Source organism: Dermacentor albipictus, unplaced genomic scaffold (assembly GCF_038994185.2).
Source record: "Dermacentor albipictus isolate Rhodes 1998 colony unplaced genomic scaffold, USDA_Dalb.pri_finalv2 scaffold_33, whole genome shotgun sequence".
Lineage (NCBI taxonomy): Eukaryota > Metazoa > Arthropoda > Arachnida > Ixodida > Ixodidae > Dermacentor > Dermacentor albipictus.
The window spans coordinates 2,590,954-2,613,643 of record NW_027225587.1 but is presented as its reverse complement, the minus strand read 5'-3'; the positions used below and the strand labels follow the sequence as shown (position 1 = coordinate 2,613,643).

General features: G+C 48.0%; 1 protein-coding gene across 2 annotated transcripts in view; it reads right to left on the bottom strand.

The window, feature by feature from the left end:
• LOC139052759 (chromosome-associated kinesin KIF4A-like) overlaps positions 1 to 22,690 on the bottom strand; it is a 124,410-nt gene that overhangs the window by 98,870 nt on the left and 2,850 nt on the right. The window lies entirely within an intron of this gene.

The window sequence follows — 22,690 nt, the reverse complement described above, 5'->3', positions numbered from 1 at the left end:
GATGTTTGTTTTGAGCTTCTTCTTTATTGAAGCGTATGCTGTTCTGTATATGTAGTGACTACATAGAATGCATGCACTGTTCGCTTCACTTTACTGAGTGCTTGTAGCCTCTGCCTTACGGAGGTAGGAGGCATAGATGATCGTTTTCCGTCGACGTTACACCACGAAGAAATCTTGGGATCCTACAGCTCCGCTGTAAAATCGCACGAGAAGAGTCATGCAGCACCTGTTTCGCTTCATCCATTGTGTGTGACAGTGGTTCTAATATTAATGTATGGCAAACATACGTCCGGCAGATGTCCCCTTGTGTACTTCCTTAGTTGATGAAGCCAGCCTTATTTTTTCAATTATGATGGCGTGACACTCACTGTTATAAAAGACCAGAACATCAGCAGCACCACCACAGCTGGGAAGTTTGTTAGCGGCCCACTGCTCTGTCCGTTGAGCCACATTCCATAAGACAAACGGCATATCTATTGCACGTCGACAGCAGGCCCATTCGTTTGAAGCTCATCAACTTGCAAGCAAGGTTTTTTTTAGATGAGCCACGCTCTGTAGGTTCTGCGCACACCTTTCACCTCTTGGAAATTTTTCGCGTACTAGCTGGCACCTTCTACAAGTACATGGGAACATTCGGCAGCATGGTGCACGGGTACTGCGTCCGGTGAAAGCGAGGGCTTTCCACGCGGTATCCGCACTTCCTCATTTCCATCAATCATGTGAACGTAGTCTCGAAACACGTATATTCTTTCGAACTGCAGCTCACACACAGCGCCAGTCAGTTCCAGGGGCTTATGAGCACGGTGAACGTTCCGATGTCAAACATAGCGCCTTTCGTCGTCCTCGGGTGTTAAACTTCGACACGTTCAGTTCTGCAACCGGGAGCGAAGCAGCAGTAGCTCCTCCGACGAGGCTTCGTCATGTCACCTCATCAGTCAGAGAATGCACACGAAATAACAAATGCGCAGACAAAACACAGAACTACACATATACGTAGACAAAGGCAGGCGAGATAGACGGCCAACGCGCGAGTGCGGCGGTGGCACCACAGAACACCCATAAATGCCTAAAATGCCCATAAGATTTAATAAATGATCTAAAGGTAACGACAGCTCTTTCCTCCTCCTGTGCCAGCGCTCCTTCTCTCGGCTCTTCCGGGGCGCCGACGGTGGCGGCACCTAGGCCGGGTACAGCTAGCAGACGCTGCCAAAGTTCGCCCCTGAGTTACTCCAACAGCTACCGGGATCCACGTTGCACTGCTTTATCGAAGCTCTTTCCACAGCGATCACTTTGATTGTGGTGTCAACGCAGCAGCCGCCGGGCCGGCGGGGATGGCACGGCGGCGCGGCGCGTAGACAGTCGAAGGTGAGGGAGTTGAGAGTGTATTACGAGAGAGGGCGTAGGGAGAGGAGCCTAGCGGGGGGAAGGGCTTGGCCACCTGGATCGGCGCGCGTGCGCGCGATGATCTACGAGGCCATGCAAGGGAAACGGATTTTTGCGTCGCCCTGTACACAGATGGCGCCAATTTCCTGCGCCACCGGAACTCGACCGGCAGATTTTGTGGCGGAAGGACGTGCGTTTCGGAGCTCCGTGGCGACGACGAAATCATAAGTTTTTGTGCATGCTTTGAGCTTGCTTCTGTTTTTATTAGCTGTTTTTTGTATTTAAATAGTAATTGGGCGTGCGGACGCTCCTGTGTCGAGGCTTTAGCGACCTCGTTCGTGGCTAGGTGGTCTTTTTTTCTTCTTTTGTTTTGCATGGAGCGGGGGCGCAAATTTTGAATTCGTGGTAAGCGTGGTAAACGTGCCGGCTTTGTCTGGATCTGGCGGTTTCCCTCGTTGGGCCTGGGTGCTAGGCGGGACCTGTTTGATAGGCCTATGTAACTATCTCAGCTAGCTCTTCGAAGTGATTTGGCGGACGTGCTCGTTGAGCCTGAGGAAGTAGGCCTAGCGATGAAACCAAACAAAGGGAAGGCCGCGGGGGATGCGGAGCAAGTGCAGTGCGACGAGTGCCTGCGCTGGTGCTCCCTCGACGAGACCAGTTTCCAGAGCTTAGCAGACGCGGAAGAGTCTAGCTTTACGTGCAGGCTGTGCGAAAAGGTCAGGGAAGCAGTCCAAAAACTGGAAGGAAATTGGACAGCCAAGTTCGAGGAGCTGAAAGCAGACCTGAAGGAGGAGCGGGAGAGGCGGTTAGCTTTGCAGGCGAAAGTCGCCGAGTTGGTCAAGGTGGAAGCGGTGCAGGCCACGCAATTAGTAAGAACCGTGGCCGAGCTTGGAGAAGAGAAGGAAAGGAGAGCAGAACTGCATAGGCGTCTCGATGCGCTTGAGACGCGCGCAGCGGAGAATGATGGGTCGGGACACCAAGCCGGAGGCAAAAGCACAGAAAGTAGGGTAGACCCTACATGCGAAGTCGGGGGCAGGGTGGCAGGGCAAGCGGTAGTCAGCTCGCCGCCGGTGAATCGGCGTAGTTATAGCGAAGCAGCGCAACACGCCCCGCGGGAGGCGACGCTGCAGCCACAGGAAGCCGGGAAGCAGGGAGAGGTAGGAGAGAGTGAAAGGGTGATCATCGCTGGCGACTCAAACATGGCTGGGTGCTCAAAAGCAATTGTGGAGAGGGTGAAAGGCGACAAAAGAGTGGCGGTAGGGACATTTCCAGGGCAGACACTGGGTTCTGTCATGGAGCGAGCAAAAGAAAAGCTCACGGAGAATGCCCACGTGCGCAACCTTGTCGTAGTAGCAGGTGGGCTAAATGACGTCCTGAACAGGAAAGGGCCAGGACTAGCCCAGCGCTTGGCGAAGGGGGTGGACGACTTGCGCGAGCTATCCCCTCAGGTGCAGATCGTGGTGTGCACGGTGCCGGAGGTGCCTGTGCGTGACAGTCACGTACAAAGAGCCGTAATGGCTGCCAATGAGGCAATATGGAAAATGAGCCGAGAGAAAGGCTTCGAGGTTGTCGAAGTAAACAGGGAAGTGAGAAGTTGTGGTGGTTTTAAACGAGATGGGATCCACTTCAATTACAGGCTAGCACGAGAAGTGGGCTGGCGACTTGGGGGTCGCGCTGTTGCTTTTTTAGGGGGCCCGCGGGCGCTCGGGAGGTCAGAGTAGGTAGTAATAAAGAAGGTCCCCTAGGGGAACAGCAGAAGAGCATCGCCGTCGATAAGAGGAAAAGGAGGAAAGCAAGAACAAGAGCTCGCCATGCAATAGGCTACATAAACATGCAGGGCGGCAGAAGAAAGGAAAAGTGGGCAGAGATTGAGGAGCAGTTACGTAGAGAACAAATAGGGGTATATGCGGTTACAGAAACGCACCTTACAGACTCAGAAGAGCCGCCACTTATTGAGAATTATGTATGGGAAGGGTGCAACAGAACTAAGTCGGAAAGAAAGGGAGGGGGAGTCGGAATGCTCATCCATCAGGGAGCCAAATGGAAAAGAGTAAATTCACAATGTCAAGAGCATCTTTGGTTATCAGGTACAATGAGTGGGAAAGAAACTTAGCTTGGAGTTACGTATTTGTGGACCGGAATAAATTGCACAGAGAAGAATAAAGAATTAGTAGAATGCATAAGCGCTGATATTAGGGGTTTCGGGAATGGTGCTGAGATAGTCCTATTAGGTGACATGAATGCCCACATAGAGGATTTAGACGGCTATACCGACAATAACGGGAAGTTAATGCTAGACCTTTGCGAGCAACATAACCTCGTGATCGTGAATACAGGGCCTAAGTGTGAAGGACAGATCACGTGGGAAGTGGGAAACCGGCAATCGACCATTGATTACTGTCTGATGACAGAAGGAATTCAGGATAAGTTGAGAGAAATGGTCATCGATGAGGAAGGGTTTAGCAGCATAGGGAGTGACCATAAACGCATCATTTTGAAAATGGGATATGTAGTTGGGAAAGAGAGCAACGAAAGCAAAATGGCCAGCCCAAATTTGAACGCTGAACAAATAGCAAATATAGTCACTAGAGTGGAGGAAGAAATTGGCAAGTCGCCAAGTAAGGGGTGGGAATATGGTGAGCTTCTAAGTGTAGTAACGACAGAAATACGGAAAGAGAAACAACACGTTCAATGGAAAGGAAAAAAGAAACCGAAAAGCTGGTGGAACAAGGAGATACGAGAAGCGATCGCCGAAAGACAGAAAGCATCTCGAGAGCACAGGCAGGCAAAGAAGGCGCAGTTGCCACAGGATGAAGTAACCGGTAAATGGGAAATATACCGGGAGAAAAAGTCTATGGTTCAAATACTGGTGCAAGCAAAATTAAAAGGTGAAAGTGAGAGTTGGTTGTCAGAAATACGTGAGAAAAAGAAGGCCGCACCTAGAATATTTTGGAATCACATAAAATTATTAGGCAGGAAATCAACAACAATACAACAACATATCCTAGACGAAGATGAAAACAGACTGGAAGGAGAAGCAGCAATAAATTACATCCAAAAAGTAACAGCTGAATCTTTCCAAGGCAAGGACGAGGTTGTATTTGAAGAGAAAAAGAGCATGAAAGAGACCCAAGGGGGAAAGGAGCTAGTGCTTACAAATTTAAACTGGAAGAAAGCGGAAGAGAAAATTCCTAAGCGCACAGCCACAGGGCTAGACGAGGTTCCCGTTAGGCTGATAAATGAACTGGGACCAAAAAGTAAGGAAGCTCTCGTGAAAGCAGTTGAAAAAACTTTAAAAGATAGACGAATACCAGACAGTTGGCGACAAAGTAGAATGAATTTAATTTATAAAGGTAAGGGGGAGAAAGACAGAATTCACTCGTATAGACCGTTGACCATTACATCGGTAATATACAGGCTAGCAATGCAGGCAATCAAATTAAAGCTTCAAGCATGGGCAGAAAATAAGGACATTTTGGGAGAGCTTCAGAATGGCTTTAGAATAGGTAGGCGTTTGGATGATAACTTGTTTGTTCTTACTCAGTGTATTGAAATATCAAAAGCAGAAAGCAGACCGTTGTATGTGGCCTTTTTGGACATTACAGGAGCATACGACAACGTAGACCGCAGCATTTTGTGGGATATTCTGGAAGGGGAAGGCTTAGGTAACGATTGTATACAGCTTTTGAGAGAGATTTACCTAGAAAATACTGTTTGCGTTGAATGGGAAGGGATGAGGAGCGCGGAGAAAGTTCATATCAACAAGGGACTGAGGCAGGGGTGCCCTTTATCCCCGCTGCTGTTTATGATGTACATGGTGAGGATGGAGAGGGCGCTAGAAGGAAGTAATATCGGGTTTAATCTCTCATACAAACAGGCAGGTACAGTAATAGAGCAGCAACTCCCAGGTTTATTTTATGCAGACGACATTGTGTTGCTCGCAAACAACCAAAGTGATTTGCAACGTCTGGCTAATATTTGTGGACAGGAAGGCAACAATTTAGGTTTGAAATTTAGTGTTAGAAAATCAGGTGTTATTGTATTCAATGAAAACAGTGAACAGACAGTGGAGATAGAGGGCCAAGAAATACCTCGGGTAACAGAATATAAATACCTTGGTATATGGATAAACGAAGGCAACGGATATATGAAAACACAGGAAAAAACCATAACAGTCATCAAGGGGAAGAGAAATGCAGCCATAATGAAGCACAGAGCGCTATGGGGATACAATAGGTACGAAGTCCTCCGAGGTATGTGGAAAGGGGTAATGGTTCCAGGACTTACTTTTGCAAATGCGGTTGTTTGCTTTAAATCAGGGGTACAATCAGGACTCGACGGGAACCAAAGGTCAGTGGGTCGCCTCGCATTGGGCGCTCACGGGAAGACTACAAATGAAGCTGTGCAAGGGGATATGGTCTGGACTAGTTTTGAAGTGAGGGAAGCTCGCAGTAAAATTGAGTATGAAGAACGGCTGAGGAATATGGAGGAAAGTAAATGGGCTGGGAGAGTGTTCAGGTATCTGTACAGGCAAAACATTGATTCACAGTGGAGGAAAAGAACTAGGAAGCTTACCAGCAAGTATGCGGCCTGTGGGGTGGGCAACACAGCAACAAAGAAGGTCAAGCGGAAAGTCAGAGAGGCTGAATTAATCTCATGGGTGGCGGCAATGGAAAAGAAACCTGCCATGAGTAACTACTTAAGGGGAAAAAACGAAATTAGGAAAGAAACCATTTATGATAACTCAAAGGGAAGCTCATTACTTTTCGAAGCGAGATCGGGATGCCTTAGAACACGCACGTATAAAGCGAGATATAAGAAGGAAGAAGAAGCATGTGCTTGCTGCGGTAAAGCTATAGGGAAACGACGGAGCATATTTTATTAGAATGTGAAGACATCTATCCAGCGGTCGATTTAGGCACCACTGGCCTCCTTGAAGCCCTTGGGTTCAGCGGGAGCAGTGGAAAAGCAAACAGGTCCGCAATAGACATCAGTAAGAGGCGATTGGAGGATTGGTGGAAGAAAAGTAGGGAAACGGCAAAGGACGGAGACGTACAAAAGCACAGTTCGCAATAGGGTATCAGAAAATTTGGACGTGGTAGTTCATAGTGTTTTTTTTTTTCTCATGGGTTAACCTAGGTAGGATATTAGGCAGCATAGTAGCAAGAGCTTGGGGGCGCAAGCCACCGCCCCGTTCCAAAGGGGACGCTCATAACATCCATCCATCCATCCATTGTCAGGATTGGGGGCTCAATCCCTTCGTCCGTGGTCCTTTGCCAAGATTGGAGTACGGCATGAATTCGAAGGTAGCTGGCCCATGCCGTCGTCCAACTTATTTACGCTGAGATCGTTGATGAAGTGAAGAACTGCTTCTCATCGAGAACGAGGAAAAAGGGGTTTATTTACAGAAATTAACTCAGTCTAACATGACTGCTTGAGAAAAATAGTATTAGTCCAACAGGACTGCATGAGAGAAGTGAACCAGTCTAACATGACTGCTCAAGAGAAGTGTGTCCAACAATCGCACAACCACAGTTTTTATACACTCGATCCGCTGGTCCTACGACGCGGCGGCTGTTCGTTTACACACCACCAACTCGCAGCTGCTCTGAAGACCAGTTTACAGACACAAAGGCACACACATTCCGAAGCCCAAGCGACGGCGTTGAAGGTGGTGCCGTTCCGGAAAATCGACGCCGCTCGAGGGACGCTCGTTGTTTTGCAACATGCGGAACCGTGAGAGCGCAAAAATAAGACGTTCCCGCGGTAGCTTCTTCAGGCGTGTCAGATCAGCGCCGCGTTGAGGAACTCTGGAATCATTGTCCACACACCAAACTCGTCTTGTCACAATGTCGAAGCGGGCTGGAGGAAGGCGGCGGATTCCAGCGCAAAGGTCGCTTCTTTGAACGCCTCGCAGCTGCAGCGGCGGAGAGCGGGAGGTGCTCGTCTTGCACCCCTTGTCGTAATCGGGTGGCAAGGTGACAATCTTGTTGTGCAACCCGCCGTTCTTTACAGCGCCTCCATGGCCCCAAAAGTCTCGACTGTCTAGCGCTGACAACCGCTAGGCAGGAAGAGAACGGCTGCTGGTCAGGGGGGGATTGATGTCTTGGCTCGCAGCGACCACTTGTGCATTGATGTCACCGCCCCAAAACATCCAACAAGGACAGGCAACTGCAAAATGAACCCCACAACACGGCTCTGCGCCGAGATGACGTGCATTGGCTCTCACTTTAGACTCGCTAGGCTTCAAAAAAAAACGACAACAACATAAGTGCAGAAACAAAAAAAATGCTGCATTTCACTATGCCAATTTCTGAAGCAAATTCCTGCTGACAAATTCAGCAATCATGGAGGGAATCCTGCTAAATGAGAGGGGATCTTCTTCGCTTAATAAAATTAACACTAGTAACCCTAAAATTTAGGCGGGACCCTCAAACGCAGAATTCAAATTAGCCTGCTCAAACCATCCGCATTGCTATGCAACTTTCCCTTCTTATATCTAACGGAGAAGTTGTACTCTTGGAGAGTGAGGCTCCATCGGAGCAAGCGGCCGTTTTTGTGTGACATTTGATTGAGCCACGTCAGAGGACAGTGGTCGGTCTCGAAGATGAACTTCGCTCCGTACAAGTAACACGACAACTTCTGGGCGGCCCAAACCAAACAAGCGCATTCCTTCTCTGAAGCGCTGTAGGCTTCCTCTCTTACATTTAGTTTACGGCTGGCGTAGAGGATAGGATGCTCCTCGTTATCGTCGCCGACTTGACTAAGTACCACGCCCATACCTCTGTCGCTTGCGTCGCATTGAACTATGAATTCCTTTGTGTAGTCTGGCGCGCGAAGCACAGGGCGAGAAACCAATAGCGTTTTCAAACTTTGGAAAGCGTTCTCTTTGTCCTTATCCCAGAGTACGGTACTCGGTGCTCCCTTTCGGAGGGCGTCTGTTAATGGACTTGCCAATTGCGAGTAATTCGGAATGTACCGTTGATAGTACCCCACAAGTCCCAAAAATGAACGAACGTCCGTTTTCGTGCGCGGCTGAGAAAAATCTCCAATCGTAGCTATTTTCAGCTCAGCCGGCCGTCTCATGCCCTGACCAACAACATGGCCCAGATAAGTAACCTGCGAACAACCAAACCTACACTTTTCCGCTTTCATCGTTAAGCCGGCTTCCCTCAACCGTGAGAACACCTGTTTGAGGTGCGATACGTGTTGTTCCCAGCTGTCCGAAAAAATGGCTACATCATCAAGATAAGGTAAGGCGAACTCCTGCAAGTCCTTTAGGACAATATCCATTAACTTAGAGAAGCTAAACGGCGCGTTCTTCAGCCCGAAGCTGAGTGCGAGAGGGCGAAAAGTGCCTACAGGCGAGATGAATGCAGCATAGCGGCTGGCACTTTCTGAAAGGGGAACTTGCCAGTACCCCCGCACGAGATCTATAGTTGAAATGTATTTAGCAGCGCTAACTCTTTCAATTCGTTCCTCAATGTTGGGTATCGGGTACAGCTGATCCCTAGTGATCGCATTTAACTTCCTGTAGTCAACACACGGACGAGGGTCCTTGTTAGGGGTTTCTACGAGTATTAGCGGTGACGTGTAGTCACTCTCAGCGGGCTCAATAACTCCCAACTCTAGCATGCGCTGTATCTCTGCCTCCATAATCTCTCTCTGTCTTGGAGACACCCTGTAAGGTTTTGATCTTACTGGTTCGGTAGAGGTCAGCTCAATTTCATGCGTTATCAGTTCGGTTCTACCCGGCCGATCGCTGAATCTGTCGAGATATTCCCCTAACACCCCTTTTAGCTCATCTAGCTGCTCGGGTCTTAGAGCATGCGAGCTTACCGAGTGTTCTACTACTTCTTCTAGGCCGATTTCAGAGTTGGAGGTTGCCCTATCCTCCTTAAACTTGGTACCGATGCCATCCGGCTCTTTGACAGTATAGTTAACGACTCCGCTCCGCTCTACGTACGGCTTCATCAAATTACAGTGATATATCCTCACTTCCTTCCTGCGACCGGGCGTTCTCAAAGCATAGTTGGTATCTGAAAGTTTGTGCAACACTTTAACGGGCCCGTCCCAGTGAACTTCAAGCTTGTTCTTTCTTGAAGGTTTGAGGATCATTACCTGGTCTCCGGCGTTAAACGTACGAAGCCTCGCATTCTTGTCGTAATAGAATTTGGCGTTCTTTTGAGCTAGTGCCATGTTCTTTCCGACTAGTTCTTGGGTTGCGCTTAGCCGTTCCAGTAAATTTAGCACGTATTCAACCACGGTTGGACTCTCCCCTCTTTCCTCCCACATCTCTCTTAACATTCTCAGTGGAGAACGGAGTGTCCTCCCATACACTAGTTCTGCTGGAGAGAACCCTGTCGCTTCATGTGGAACCGTTCGCAAAGCAAACAAAGTTGCCGGCAGACAGTTCTCCCAGTCCTCCTTGTGCTCGTAACAGAGCGCACGCAAAACTCGCTTAAGCACCGAATGCCACCTCTCTACACTGTTTGACTGAGGGTGATAGACAGAACTGTGAATTAACTTTACCCCGCACTTTTGCAAGAATGTGGAAGTCAGTGCGCTCGTGAATACTGACCCTTGATCTGCCTGAATTTCGGCTGGAAACCCAACTCGTGCAAACACTGTCAAAAGCGCGTCTACTACTTCGGTGGAGCTGAGCTCTTTCAAAGGGATTGCTTCTGGAAACTTGGTGGCCGGACACAGCATGGTAAACAAGTACCTGTAGCCTGATTTTGTTTTTGGAAGAGGCCCTACCGTGTCTATTACAAGTCGTCTGAAAGGCTCTGTTATTAAGGGCACTACCTTCAGTGGAGCTTTCCAAGTCTCTCCTGGTTTACCAGAACGCTGGCAGGCGTCGCATGATCTTACAAAGTTTTCTACATCTTTGAAACAGCCAGGCCAGTAGTATTCCATAAGCAATCTTTCCTTGGATTTGTTTATGCCTAGGTGGCCGGACCACCCATTTCCATGACAAAGACTCAAAAGGTCCTCCCTATACTTAGTAGGTATGACTAACTGATCTAAAATCCTACCCTTTCGATCTCTGTAATGCCGATACAACAATCCTCCTTTCTCATGTATCGTTACGTTGCGCCTAGCAATGCCTTCTTTAGCTGTGTTACGTAATTTAGCTAAGCTCTCATCATTCTTTTGCTCAGCTGCCAGTGACTCTCTATCCACGCGTAAGAGTTGATCAAAGTTCTTTGAGGCCGGTGATAACAACGACCCTGTCTCGCTTGGGAGCGCGTCTGCATGCTCTTCCTGCAGGCTAGAACTCTGACACTCTAGTGCTACGCTCTCATGGAGCTGGTCAACTGGCAGGCTCTCCTCAACTGTTCTTTTGTCCCTCGGGCCTAGCTCGGATTCGGGGATTGAAGCTATCCCCTTTTCTGCTTCAGCTGGAGGAGCTTGAGCATTTTCAGCCGAAAGCGCCGAGATCTTACGAGCTTGGCCTCTGGTCAATGCCTGTACTATGCCCTCTCCTAGTTTGAGCCCTCTGTCACGCAGTAACTGATTCGAACGATTCGAAAAGATGTAGGGATACTGCAGTGACAAAAATTTGGAAACTGCAGCCTCAGTCTCTAGCTCCCCGAATGGTCCACTGATTTTGACTTTGGCCATGGGCAGACATACGCTGTGTTCTTCTACAACCTGTTTTATCCATGCTACTTCTCCGGTGAAGTCCTCTACCATCACGTAAGACGGATGGACAATGTCCAGCGTGGCGGCACTGTCTCTTAGCACTCGGCATGGTTTTCCATTAACTTGCAGGTCGTGGAGATATGGACTTAAAAGTTCCATATTCTCATCCTTTTCCTCCACGTAGGAAAAAACTACGCTAGGCTTCTCGCAGTTTACAGCTATATGTCCCAGTTTGTGGCATTTGTAACAGCGAATTGGTCTAACAGATTCGAATTTTCTTTTCTGTTCTTTTTGTGTGGTTTCTCCGTTAAGTTTCTCCTCGCTCTTTTCTGCGAGCTTTTCCGCCATGTCTACAGGCTCGGATCGTCTAGTTTGCGCACCCTTTTTGAACGGAAATGGCTTCCGCGGTCCATTTCGACCGTCCCAGTTTCCCTCCTCGGCGTTCAACTTTCTACGGGTTGCGTACTCTTCGGCTAATTCAGCCGCCCTTTCCACAGTGTTTACATTACCTCTGTCCTGCACCCACAGTTTCACAGCTTGGGGGAGGGTTTTGTAAAACTGCTCTAGACACATGCATTCAATGATCATGTCTCTGCTGTCGTACGCTTCCGCGCTTTTAAGCCACTCGACTAGGTTGGCCTTTAAGCTATATGCAAACTCCGGATAGCCCTCGCTATCTTTCTTGCCTGTGCTCCTAAACCTTTGCCGAAAAGCTTCGGCTGAAAGGCGGTATTTCTTCAGGAGACTAGCCTTAACTTTTGCATAATCATATGCATCCTGCACACTCAGTCTGGCGATTACTTCCGCCGCCTCACACGGCAACATAGACAGCAACCGCTGTGGCCGTGTACTCGGGTCGAAGTTCATCTTTTCGCAAGTCCTTTCAAAATTGCTTAGGAACAATCCTATGTCGGTCCCGACCTCAAATGGCTTTAATAGCCTGTCCATGCGGTACGATTCTGCCTCACTTGATCGTCCCAGAGCGCCTTCACTTCCTTGAGACATCTCCAAACGTTTGCTTTCAAGTTCCAGTTGCATTTTTCTTAACTCGCGATCTTTATCGCGTTCCTCCCTTTCTTTATCGCGTTCCTCTCTCTCTCGTTTTTCTCTTTCTTTTTCCCGTTTCTCTCTCTTTTTGAGAAGTTCCAATCCAATTTCAATATCTTGCTCACTGGCCTGATTGGAAATTAGCTCCAATAATTCCGATTTGAGCATTTCCTTGCGTACATCTAGGCCCAGTTCTTCACCAACAATCAACAACTCGTCTCTCAGCAGTGTCCTTAACTCCATGACTGCTGCTTTACTGCCTTGATTCTGCTCTCTAAATCTAGCTAGGAAAACACAACCTAGCTAACACACAACAATCTAGCTTCCCTACTGTTCTAAACAGAACAACCACAAAATGAAGCCTAGAGAGTCAAAGCAAAAACCAAGCACTCACCACAGATACAGCACCATGTCGCAAAGTCCATCTCACCGCTGTCAGCCAGTTGTCAGGATTGGGGGCTCAATCCCTTCGTCCGTGGTCCTTTGCCAAGATTGGAGTACGGCATGAATTCGAAGGTAGCTGGCCCATGCCGTCGTCCAACTTATTTACGCTGAGATCGTTGATGAAGTGAAGAACTGCTTCTCATCGAGAACGAGGAAAAAGGGGTTTATTTACAGAAATTAACTCAGTCTAACATGACTGCTTGAGAAAAATAGTATTAGTCCAACAGGACTGCATGAGAGAAGTGAACCAGTCTAACATGACTGCTCAAGAGATGTGTGTCCAACAACCGCACAACCACAGTTTTTATACACTCGATCCGCTGGTCCTACGACGCGGCGGCTGTTCGTTTACACACCACCAACTCGCAGCTGCTCTGAAGACCAGTTTACAGACACAAAGGCACACACATTCCGAAGCCCAAGCGACGGCGTTGAAGGTGGTGCCGTTCCGGAAAATCGACGCCGCTCGAGGGACGCTCGTTGTTTTGCAACATGCGGAACCGTGAGAGCGCAAAAATAAGACGTTCCCGCGGTAGCTTCTTCAGGCGTGTCAGATCAGCGCCGCGTTAAGGAACTCTGGAATCATTGTCCACACACCAAACTCGTCTTGTCACAATGTCGAAGCGGGCTGGAGGAAGGCGGCGGATTCCAGCGCAAAGGTCGCTTCTTTGAACGCCTCGCAGCTGCAGCGGCGGAGAGCGGGAGGTGCTCGTCTTGCACCCCTTGTCGTAATCGGGTGGCAAGGTGACAATCTTGTTGTGCAACCCGCCGTTCTTTACACCATCCACCGGAACCGAGGAGTGTCCCCCCCCCTGATACTGGCTTGGGTGAAAGCGGTCTTTTGCATGGCAGGTATACGCACGGCGGTCGGTTCTGGCGTTTGTTTTCGCGGTCGTGCGCTCTGTTTAGTATAACGTGCGTATCGTACGTGGGTAAACGGTTCTGTGAGACGTGCTGAAGTGGTTTAAGGCGTTATGGCCGGAATTTCTGCTGGCGTTGAGGTGGACGGAACACGCAGCGCGATGTGTGCGCGCATATTTGAGCTTGCAATCAGCCTCGGAGATCAATTGTGTATTTCTGAATGTTCTAGTCATTAATGTGACCTTATTGCAGTATTATCCTCTAATTCTAAGCTGCGGTTTACGAGCCATGAAACATACGCGATGATCGTAACAGCGTGGGTACCGTTCTGCTACGATAGGAGCTGTGATGTTAAACTTTGACAACCGTTCAAACTGTTCGCTGCAGGTTACATTGCGTGATTACTTGGTTCGATGGATGAGGTTTTTGCCCCTGAATAAAATAGTTTTGGCAAGTAATAGCCGCATACCTTACAGTCTGAATTAGGCTTGTCCAGCAAAGGGACTGTTTACGAACTGCGCGAGCATCCTAAGCAGTGGTAGGTGCTGGATTACATATATCTTTGTTCTATATACCGCATGGTCCAAGCATACGGCATCAACGGTTATATATTTATAAACGTTGTGCGGCGTGACTATGCGAGGTCCTATTGCGGCGTTAGCCCGTTTTCTCTTGCTCTTGAAAGATGATGATACCCGAAATATTTTTTTCGGTTGTGTTCGTTCCGTTCTCTACGACGCACTCACACGCATTACGAAAATTTTGTCCTCAAAAATAGGCATCGCATTCTTTTTATGCGATCCCTCTCATATATTATGGCGGTATACAGGCCAAGAAGGCAATGCCGGAGCGCACAGCTTACATATATGTATGGTGCTGGTTCACCAATCGCATTGATCGCTGTGTTGAGCAGCGCCATCGGCCTCATGCAGGACGGCTAGCGTAGACATATGGTAATTTGAAGCCTTGAAGACTTGAAATTGAAGCCTTGAAGACTTGAAATGCGCGAGAACGATGCCGGCGCATCACAAGTATTTGATAGCGCCTGCCGCTTAGATGTTTCGTGGTTGCTTTAGGTTGGCCGTACACGAGCATGCGCTCTTATGCTTTATGTTTTACTCCCTACGCCAAGCGATCAGATAGTGAGCAGATTTACCTTTTCATGCTGCTAATACAGAGACACCGCTTTCCTTTGTTGAATTAAAACCGATATAAGCAAAATAATTCACAACACATACACACACCGCGACTGATAATGTGCGTACACCGCGGCTGATAAAATGCGCCACATTTTTGCGCCCCCAAGAGATATTTCCGCCTACTGTAGTTACTGATGCACCGAAAGACTTCCCTGACGACCTTATATGAACGGACACGGCGTAAATTGACCACTTGCAGAAGTCGGAGCGCCACCTAGCGCGAAAAACGGGAAGCTTGCGCCTCGCCGCTTGGTTGGAAAACATCCCGGCTCCAGCCTTGCTTTGGTACGGCGGCATCGAGTGGCGACGTTGTGTTTGCAGAGCTTCTTTCACGTTTTGTGAAAGCGTCGACGTTCTTTGGTACTTGCCATATATGACCTGCCTTAAATATGATTGAAGAGGACTTCATTCTCTTGCCGTTTTTGCAAATGGGACGGACAGCTGACTTCTCAGAGCGCTGGATAATGAGCGACAATGCGTGGGGTTATCTTCATGCCAACACTTCGTGCGTTTGTCAAGCACACCGCCGATGGGCTTTAAAAAAAGAGGGTTAAGTTAAGCACATAAAACTTAACGTAAACACCGTGGACCTTCCACTTGGCCTCATAGGAGCTACGTACACACCATCCATGAAGTCGGGCATCTACGTGGTTACAGCATGGTTCACAAAAGCCATTGTCGACATTGCCGGAGAGCACTGTGAATGTGTGGCCGGATGAGTGCTTTATGCCTGTCGCATTCCCCGAACTCTTAGTTGTTGCATGGAACAACAGGTGTACACGTTCTAGCTTGCAAATTTGATATTCATCTCGTGCTGTTTCGCCAAACTGCTGTGTTGCATGCTTGTGGTTTACGAAGCCGTATCCCAAATTTCGCATGCGGTAGGTTATTCAGTTTGTTTTTGCGAGCGCTAAGGTCTCAAAGCTTACGCCAACCTATTTTATTATATGTTATATTAGCTTAAATATGGGCAGCGCGTGCGTCCGCAGGCCTGTACGCTCCCGCTCACTCGCGAATACTCATCAAGGCAGATAGTTTGACGAATGGGTTCGAAGTCATGTTGGAAGAGAGCGCAACACAACTGACATGTACGGAAAAAAAAAAGACGAGCGCAGACTCACAAATGACATGACGTACATAGACTGGCCGCATCTGTTTGCGCCGTTCTCCACAAATCGCTTAATCGTACTCGCATCTACTCAGGGTCACTCAGTGACGAGCGCGAAGGAAAACTGCATTCTTTATATTTAAAAGCCTCAATGGGCCCTGCCAGCACGTCGCTGGCCTTCTGTTCAGCGTTGCAGAACTGGCAGGAGATGACAAGGGAATAGAAGTTGCCTGCATAAGCCACAGATCCTAGAATGCAGTGTTAGCTGCCACGGCGTGCCGTCCGGGTTCGACCGCTTCACCGCTGCCGTCCGCAAACTTCTCCACATTAACCTTCGCGGGCGGAAATCTGAAGAAGTTACTATTTCCATTTTCATAATAATAGCTCGTGCAGCCGAAAGCGACTCAGTTGGCCGGCATGTCACGCCCGAGCAGCGCAGTTTGCTTTCCAACCACGGAGACGGCGCTCACGAAGCGCCGCCCCGCGGCCGGTTTTTGCGCATGCGCAGTCGTACTTCTGCAAGTGGTCAATTTCACAGAGTACGATCTAAAACATAAAGAAATCGTTCCGCAGCACGCGACAGCAATACTTTCAAGCAGCCCCGCGCCGGATCGCCCAAGCCAGAGAGGAGGAAAGGCTCTCCGCGCGCCCTATCCTCCTCGCCCGATGAAACGGTGGGGCCTTCGATGACGTCACTGCACCGTATTAACGGGTGCACTTTCTTTTGCTTTCTGACAGTGACTGTCTTTTTAGCGGATTGTCGCTGTTATCGCTCTGTCGTTCGGCGCAACATACGCCTGTGGGGCAGTCATCCTATCATCTTTGTTTGCGTCTTATTTTGGCGGCCATGATGAAGTCAACGCAAACTATGTATATTCATGTTTTTTTCGAGTGCGTCTGTGAATCTGCCGAATGATCGTTTAAAAAGTAAATTATAGGGTTTTACGTGCCAAAACTACTATTTGATTATGGCGGGGCCTCCGGAAAATTTGGACCACCTGGGGTTCTTTAACTTGCATCTACATATAAGTACATGGTTGTTTTAGCATTTCGCCCTGATCGAAATGCGGCCGCCGTGGCCAGGATTCGACCTCGCGGCCTCGCGCTTAGCAGCCTAACACCTTAGCCACTAAGCAGCCATGGTAGGTACTGACCATTTCTGATAGGGCTAACGGTAAGCCTAATGTCAAGCCTAACGCTAAGCCTAATGCTAAGCATAACGCTAAGCGAACGTAACGCGCACATCACGGTGTGTGACCGCAGTTGCGCCTTCACTTGTGGGGATTGAGGAATGCGCCGGCGCCATTGCGAGGGCATTCACCTGTTCTGCCATCCCTACGCCTCACCCCTTTCCCACTCGCGGCCGGTTGTCAGCGGTGGCGCTCCACTCGTGATGGTTTGCGGTGGCGGCGGGGCGCTGACGTCATGACGTGGTCGGCTGTCCGCGGCTCTCGGCGGGAGCGTTTCTCTTACCTCAGGGATCTCAGTGGGTACGTACATGCTTCCTCTCGTCCGCCGACACCTTTGTGACTAGGACTTGAGCTCTCGCGCACGGTGCCTTAGCGCATGCGGGGAGCGCGTACTTGTGTGTTGATCCTTATCGGACGCTAAGCCGAAGAACGGGTGCCTAGTGCTCCCGCGAGGTCTCACCACGCCGAGCCGCACTTATCGGAGCTCCAAGCGGAAGGAGATTGCCCGAGCTCTCGTAAGTTGGCCCACTAATTATCACGAGAGCGAGTGGCATGCAGCAAGTTAAGCCCTTGCGGCCTGAGGTTGCGCGCAGCGGCGTGCTAGAGGCTGACGGCCCTGTGGCTCGGTAAGCTCGAAACCACGGTGGTCGGTACTCCAGTGAGACCCTAAGATCCCATACACTGCACTTGCGTAATGACAGTAACACGCCTTCTTGGTTAACATTGTACTTATGTGTAATATCAAAACGAAATTGCTATTTAAGTTCGCAATAAACGCAACAGGCTGAACGGAAAGAAAAGTGTCTACGGTGAACTACCTCGAACGTCAGCTCAACGCAGAGTACAGACGCCGCTATTCTTCGTGGTCGACACCAACCGGATTTAAGCTGACTGTTCAGTGGTGGACGAAGTCATCTCCCTGAGATTACCAGTTACCCTTTACCCCGATTCCATTATACCTTGCCTGCGAACTTCCCAATATCATGACTATCTAATTCTCTGCCACTGTTGACACCTCTTTCTCTTTTGCACTCACAGTGGGTCTTTTAGATTTACTGACCCGAGACGCGTGCCAACATGCTGAGACTTGGACAGTCCCGGGAAGTACCAAAGCCACCTAGAAAAAAATGTAAGGCCTCCGCACGCCGGTGTGACGTCACGCTAGTCGGATGGGCCGGACAGTCGACGCCGTCGGCGTCTCCGCGTCTAGGTTCGTTGCGCTTGCAGTGTGCCTCTTTGCGCGTCGCGGATACTATGGCATGAGAAAATTAGTGCTGTCCTTAAAGTGACAGCAACATATAAATTCAGATGCTTCGTTTCCAAAGCAAGACACGTATAGCTGACGCAAAAAATAAGGGGGAGCCGCTGGTTCACTGCAGTCAACACCACCATAGAAAGCATCGTTCTTTCATACCTTCCTTAGATTACTTGATTGGCAACATTTTTGTTTTTTGCGTGTATCGCAACACGACCTGCCTTATTGTGCTTCTGATGTTTGGTCGGGACTAAAACAAGCAAACTGCATGCTGCTTAGTCACTCAACTTTAGACGGAACGAAAGAAAGAGGAAAACTGCATATTGAAGACACAGAATATACTTTATTCACAAATGATAAGATCTGCATTCAGAAACAAACATTTTAAATCTTCCATATACAATTATCATTCTCACTCTTGCATTGCGTAAAACAGTCCTCGCTAGACACACGAATATCGAGGTTAATTTGATTGTGAACATTTTATCATTATAGGGTCACGCACAACTAATTCTCAAATAGAATAAGCTTCCGTCTTTGTTGTACCATTTCTTGTGGTTATTTTATTTCCACCCACCTTGTTTGCTGGCTTTTCTGGTCTTCATAAAATACTGAGATAATGGTGAAAAGTTAGTAAAAAACGAGAGGCCTACTCTCAGTCCTAAAGGAAAACATGTAATTAATGAATTGCGGCAGCATGGAGAGTTCGAATCATAAACAGGTAGCACAATGCACTCAAATAACATTTGAATGGGCCAAAATGCTGGGTTTCAATTTTGATAATGTAGGCAAATAAGTCCTAGCTACGCGACAGGTTTCTTTTTACAAGGGTTCTGTGAACACAAACGTACGTAGATGTTCAACAAAACAGAGCTTCAAGAATAAAAAATAAATAATGCGAAACATCCTGGGCCTTCAAGGTCTGCAATTTTCGGTCGTTCTTGGCGTTGCGTAATTTGTCGTTTTCTGTGCAGCACAAGTAGATCAGCAGTGTATTCGCTGCAGCACTTACAACATGCCCCATTACCTCCTGTGCAGGATGACCGAAATCACACACATCGACATCCTCAAAGTCATGAAGGGTAGCGAACACAAGGCCGACAAGAGTATCTTTCTGCCTAGGAAGGCTGAAAAATCGTACCGCATATTCTGGTGTCCTGAGCTTGTCCAATATAACTTCAGTAAAGAGTACAGCATTAACTACAACTGCTCGTGGAAACTTCAGGCCACCCCTTGTTATCTTCGTGATTAATGCATTCTCAGGGTCATATAGATCGACGTCTTGCATCACAAGGCTTTCACTGCAAGATGCGCATGTCAGCTTTTTTAGAGCTGCATGGGCACAATAGCCGGCAACATAGGTTAGTGCTGGTAGCCTCGACGTTTTTTTCTCAATGTCGGAGTCGGTCACAGTGACTTGAAACTGGCCGTTTCCTGAATGTACACTTGTCTCCAACGTGCTCGCGCTCAGTGGTAGTAGCATGTCCAAATGTGGCAGGTCCAGAACCTTCTGCAAACGCAATTTGTTTTCAGATTCATATATCTGCCTTATAGACACACGGTAATTGGCACCAGACAATTGCCGATACTTTCCAAAGCGATCTTCCAAGCTATCAGTTTGAAATTTGCCCAAAAGGACATACTCGAAATGAAGCTCTTCGAGACAGTATATGGCAAATTCGTGCAAGGCGTGGGTAGTGTGGCTGAAAGCTGTGTGCGTTTCACGTGTCAGGCGGCCATTGTCATGTTTGAGGCTTCCCCAGTGATCAAGCCATTGAACTGTTCTCACTAAGAATTCTAGAAGACATGACGGTGAAACTATTGGACCTTGCAACTGATCTCGCAACCGCTGTCCTTTTTTGGCGTCTTGAGGTTAATAATGTTTCACCAAGTCAAAATGGTGTCGACATATTGAGATGTTTCCTTTGCATGCTGAAACGTTGCGACACCCAGAGCAGCAACAGTAGATGAGTTAATAATCTTTAAGGCCAGTTTAACGTTCTGCCGTTTTATGTTCGAGGGGTTCAGTGCCTTCAAAGTGAGCGTTGGTGCTAGCTTCAAGAGCTCATGCTTTTCAGCTTCGTGCAGCTGGCATAATACCTTGAAAAATGCTGTAAGTATCTTTGGTTCAGCCTCATCACTCTTCGGTTCAGGAAAGTACATGAATTTGCCAATGTTTCTTTGATTCAGCCAGTTACTTTTTATACACTTTAGTATGTGAAAAACGAAAAACAGGGGTCGTGATGGGTCAGCAGGATGCTGGTAAACAATGCTGACACTTGCCGTCTTAGCGAAGTAGCACAAGGCTTTTCTGTTGACAGAAGTATTGTCCGAGATCACTGCGATTATTCTAAAACCAGATGCCTCTAGATCAAGAACAATCTTCCGAAGGAAGTAGTGCAGCGCCTTAGCAACGATTTGTGCCACAGGAAGAATGTGTACAACATCCTTGTTTGAAGAAAGCAGGCTCTGTATCATAAATACGTGGGCAGTTTTTCCTGCAGTCGATGAATTTACCGCAGCACCAGTAACAAAGCCAGCCTTGTAATCAAAAAATGATTGAAGGTGGATCTCATCAATCATTAACGTTACAGTCTTTTCATGCTATTTATATGTGCTTACAATACGCTTTGCATAGGAAAGAAAGCTACATTCTTGCTGCTCCGTTTCGTACGATGAACACAGTCTTCTGATCGTATCAGGATGCGGCATCTTAAGCTTCATCGAACTTCTCAGGAATCTATATGCATGAGGTGAAATTGTGAACAAAAGGCTAGCAAAAACTAATAAATCGGGGGGGTATCGGCCAGCATCATTCAAAACAAGATCAACTTGACTCTTCAAGAATTTAAGCACTTCCAAATGCCATTCTTGCAACTCGCGTGCGAAATGTTTTCCACTTACTTCCTCTAGCAATGTCGAAACCAATGTCAGTAGATGACGGGCCTTTTCAGAACGCTCAGTGCTGATACCCTTACGTGTCTGTTCGATCATGTGTAACACTCTATTCAAATCTCTCAAGTCGCACAGCTTTTCATGAACTAACACATCACCACACTTCCTCACACCCGTTTCACCAAAAAATACTTCGACGCGCAGGTCTGTGGACACGATCACCGAAGTACGGACTGCAGGAGCAGATTGAAGTGACAAGTCCAAAAAGAAAACCTTGGAGCCCTTGTTCAAAACTGTCCAGAAGTCCGAACACCGAAAGCTTGGCAAGGCCTTTAGCAAGTCCGCAAAGCTACCAACCAGATTTTTGGCGTCCTCTTCTGCTCGGGTTGGCTGAGAAAGCATTATTGCTTTTTGCAAATATGTGGCTTCCAAGCGCGCTCTTCTGGCAGCCGGAGCTTCTCGAACGCAAACTTGCGGACGCGATAAATAGGCAGGGCAATTGGGAAACAAGCTCGGAACTGCAGTTTTCTTCAGACGGATGTTTTTCATGGCAACTTCGACCACTTTTCCTGTCTTGACGTCCGTGTAAGATGTCGTCTTCAAGTAATCTGATGGCAAGAAATGCTTTTCACAGGGCTGAAACAAAAAAAAAAAAAACAAGCCGTTACAGGTATGACGCTCGACGAAAATGTTGAATTTACAAGCGCGTCGACAGGTGCAGAGACCCATCTATTGTGCACGCATGCACGAATGCATTGCGCACTATGCTGACGGATCCTATTCGTCCGGAAACCCAGAATAACAATAGAGGGAAGAAATACTTACCACTGTGTACTTCGTTGGCGAGAAGTCCTTCCGAGGAACTGCTCTCGTCCATGCTTCCCGAGTGGCTCGGTCAGATGGGAACTTGTGCACTCGGACACTTTGTCCTCCGTCATAATTGGACTTGCAGTTTGTTACGCAACAACAGCCAGGCATCGTTGCGCCTCCGTGTACGACGAACCACGCACAATTGAAGAAAAGCAATCGCGGTTACGGTGCAGCATTCCCCACCAAAGCCACCAAGCAATTGATACTCCACGCGTTGCCGCTCTAGCGTTGCACCCACGGAGAACCCAAGTAACCACGGATATCCGTGGGACGTCCACCATAAGTCCCAACGTCCATCCATCCGGATATCCGACACGGACGTCCGTGGGACGTACAGGAGAAGTCCATATCCTGTTTGGATGTCCGAAGGACATCCCACCGGGATGTCCATGGGACATCCCATTTTGAACGTCCGCTGGCTGTCCATAAATAGGCATGCCCAGGATATACACTAGTGAGTTATATATAAACTAGCATAAATATATTGCCGGAAATTTTAGTTTGTTCATATTATATTTGTTTATTTTTGTTCTCTATCGGACACAGTTCATTCTTTTTTCAAAGCAAAATAAATATATTTCCAACTTGATATCAATTCTGACCACTTTAACATCGCAGTATTAAAATACGATATTTTTTCTATCGGTGGGTCATACAAACAATTTGTAGTTTGCTTTAAAAAAAATGCTTGTGGATGACTAGCAGAATATATAAGCGCCCATTTGAAGCCACTTATTCGACCTAGAGCCAAGCACTCAAGTTATCCCTCATTATGAAAAGTTCCTGATTT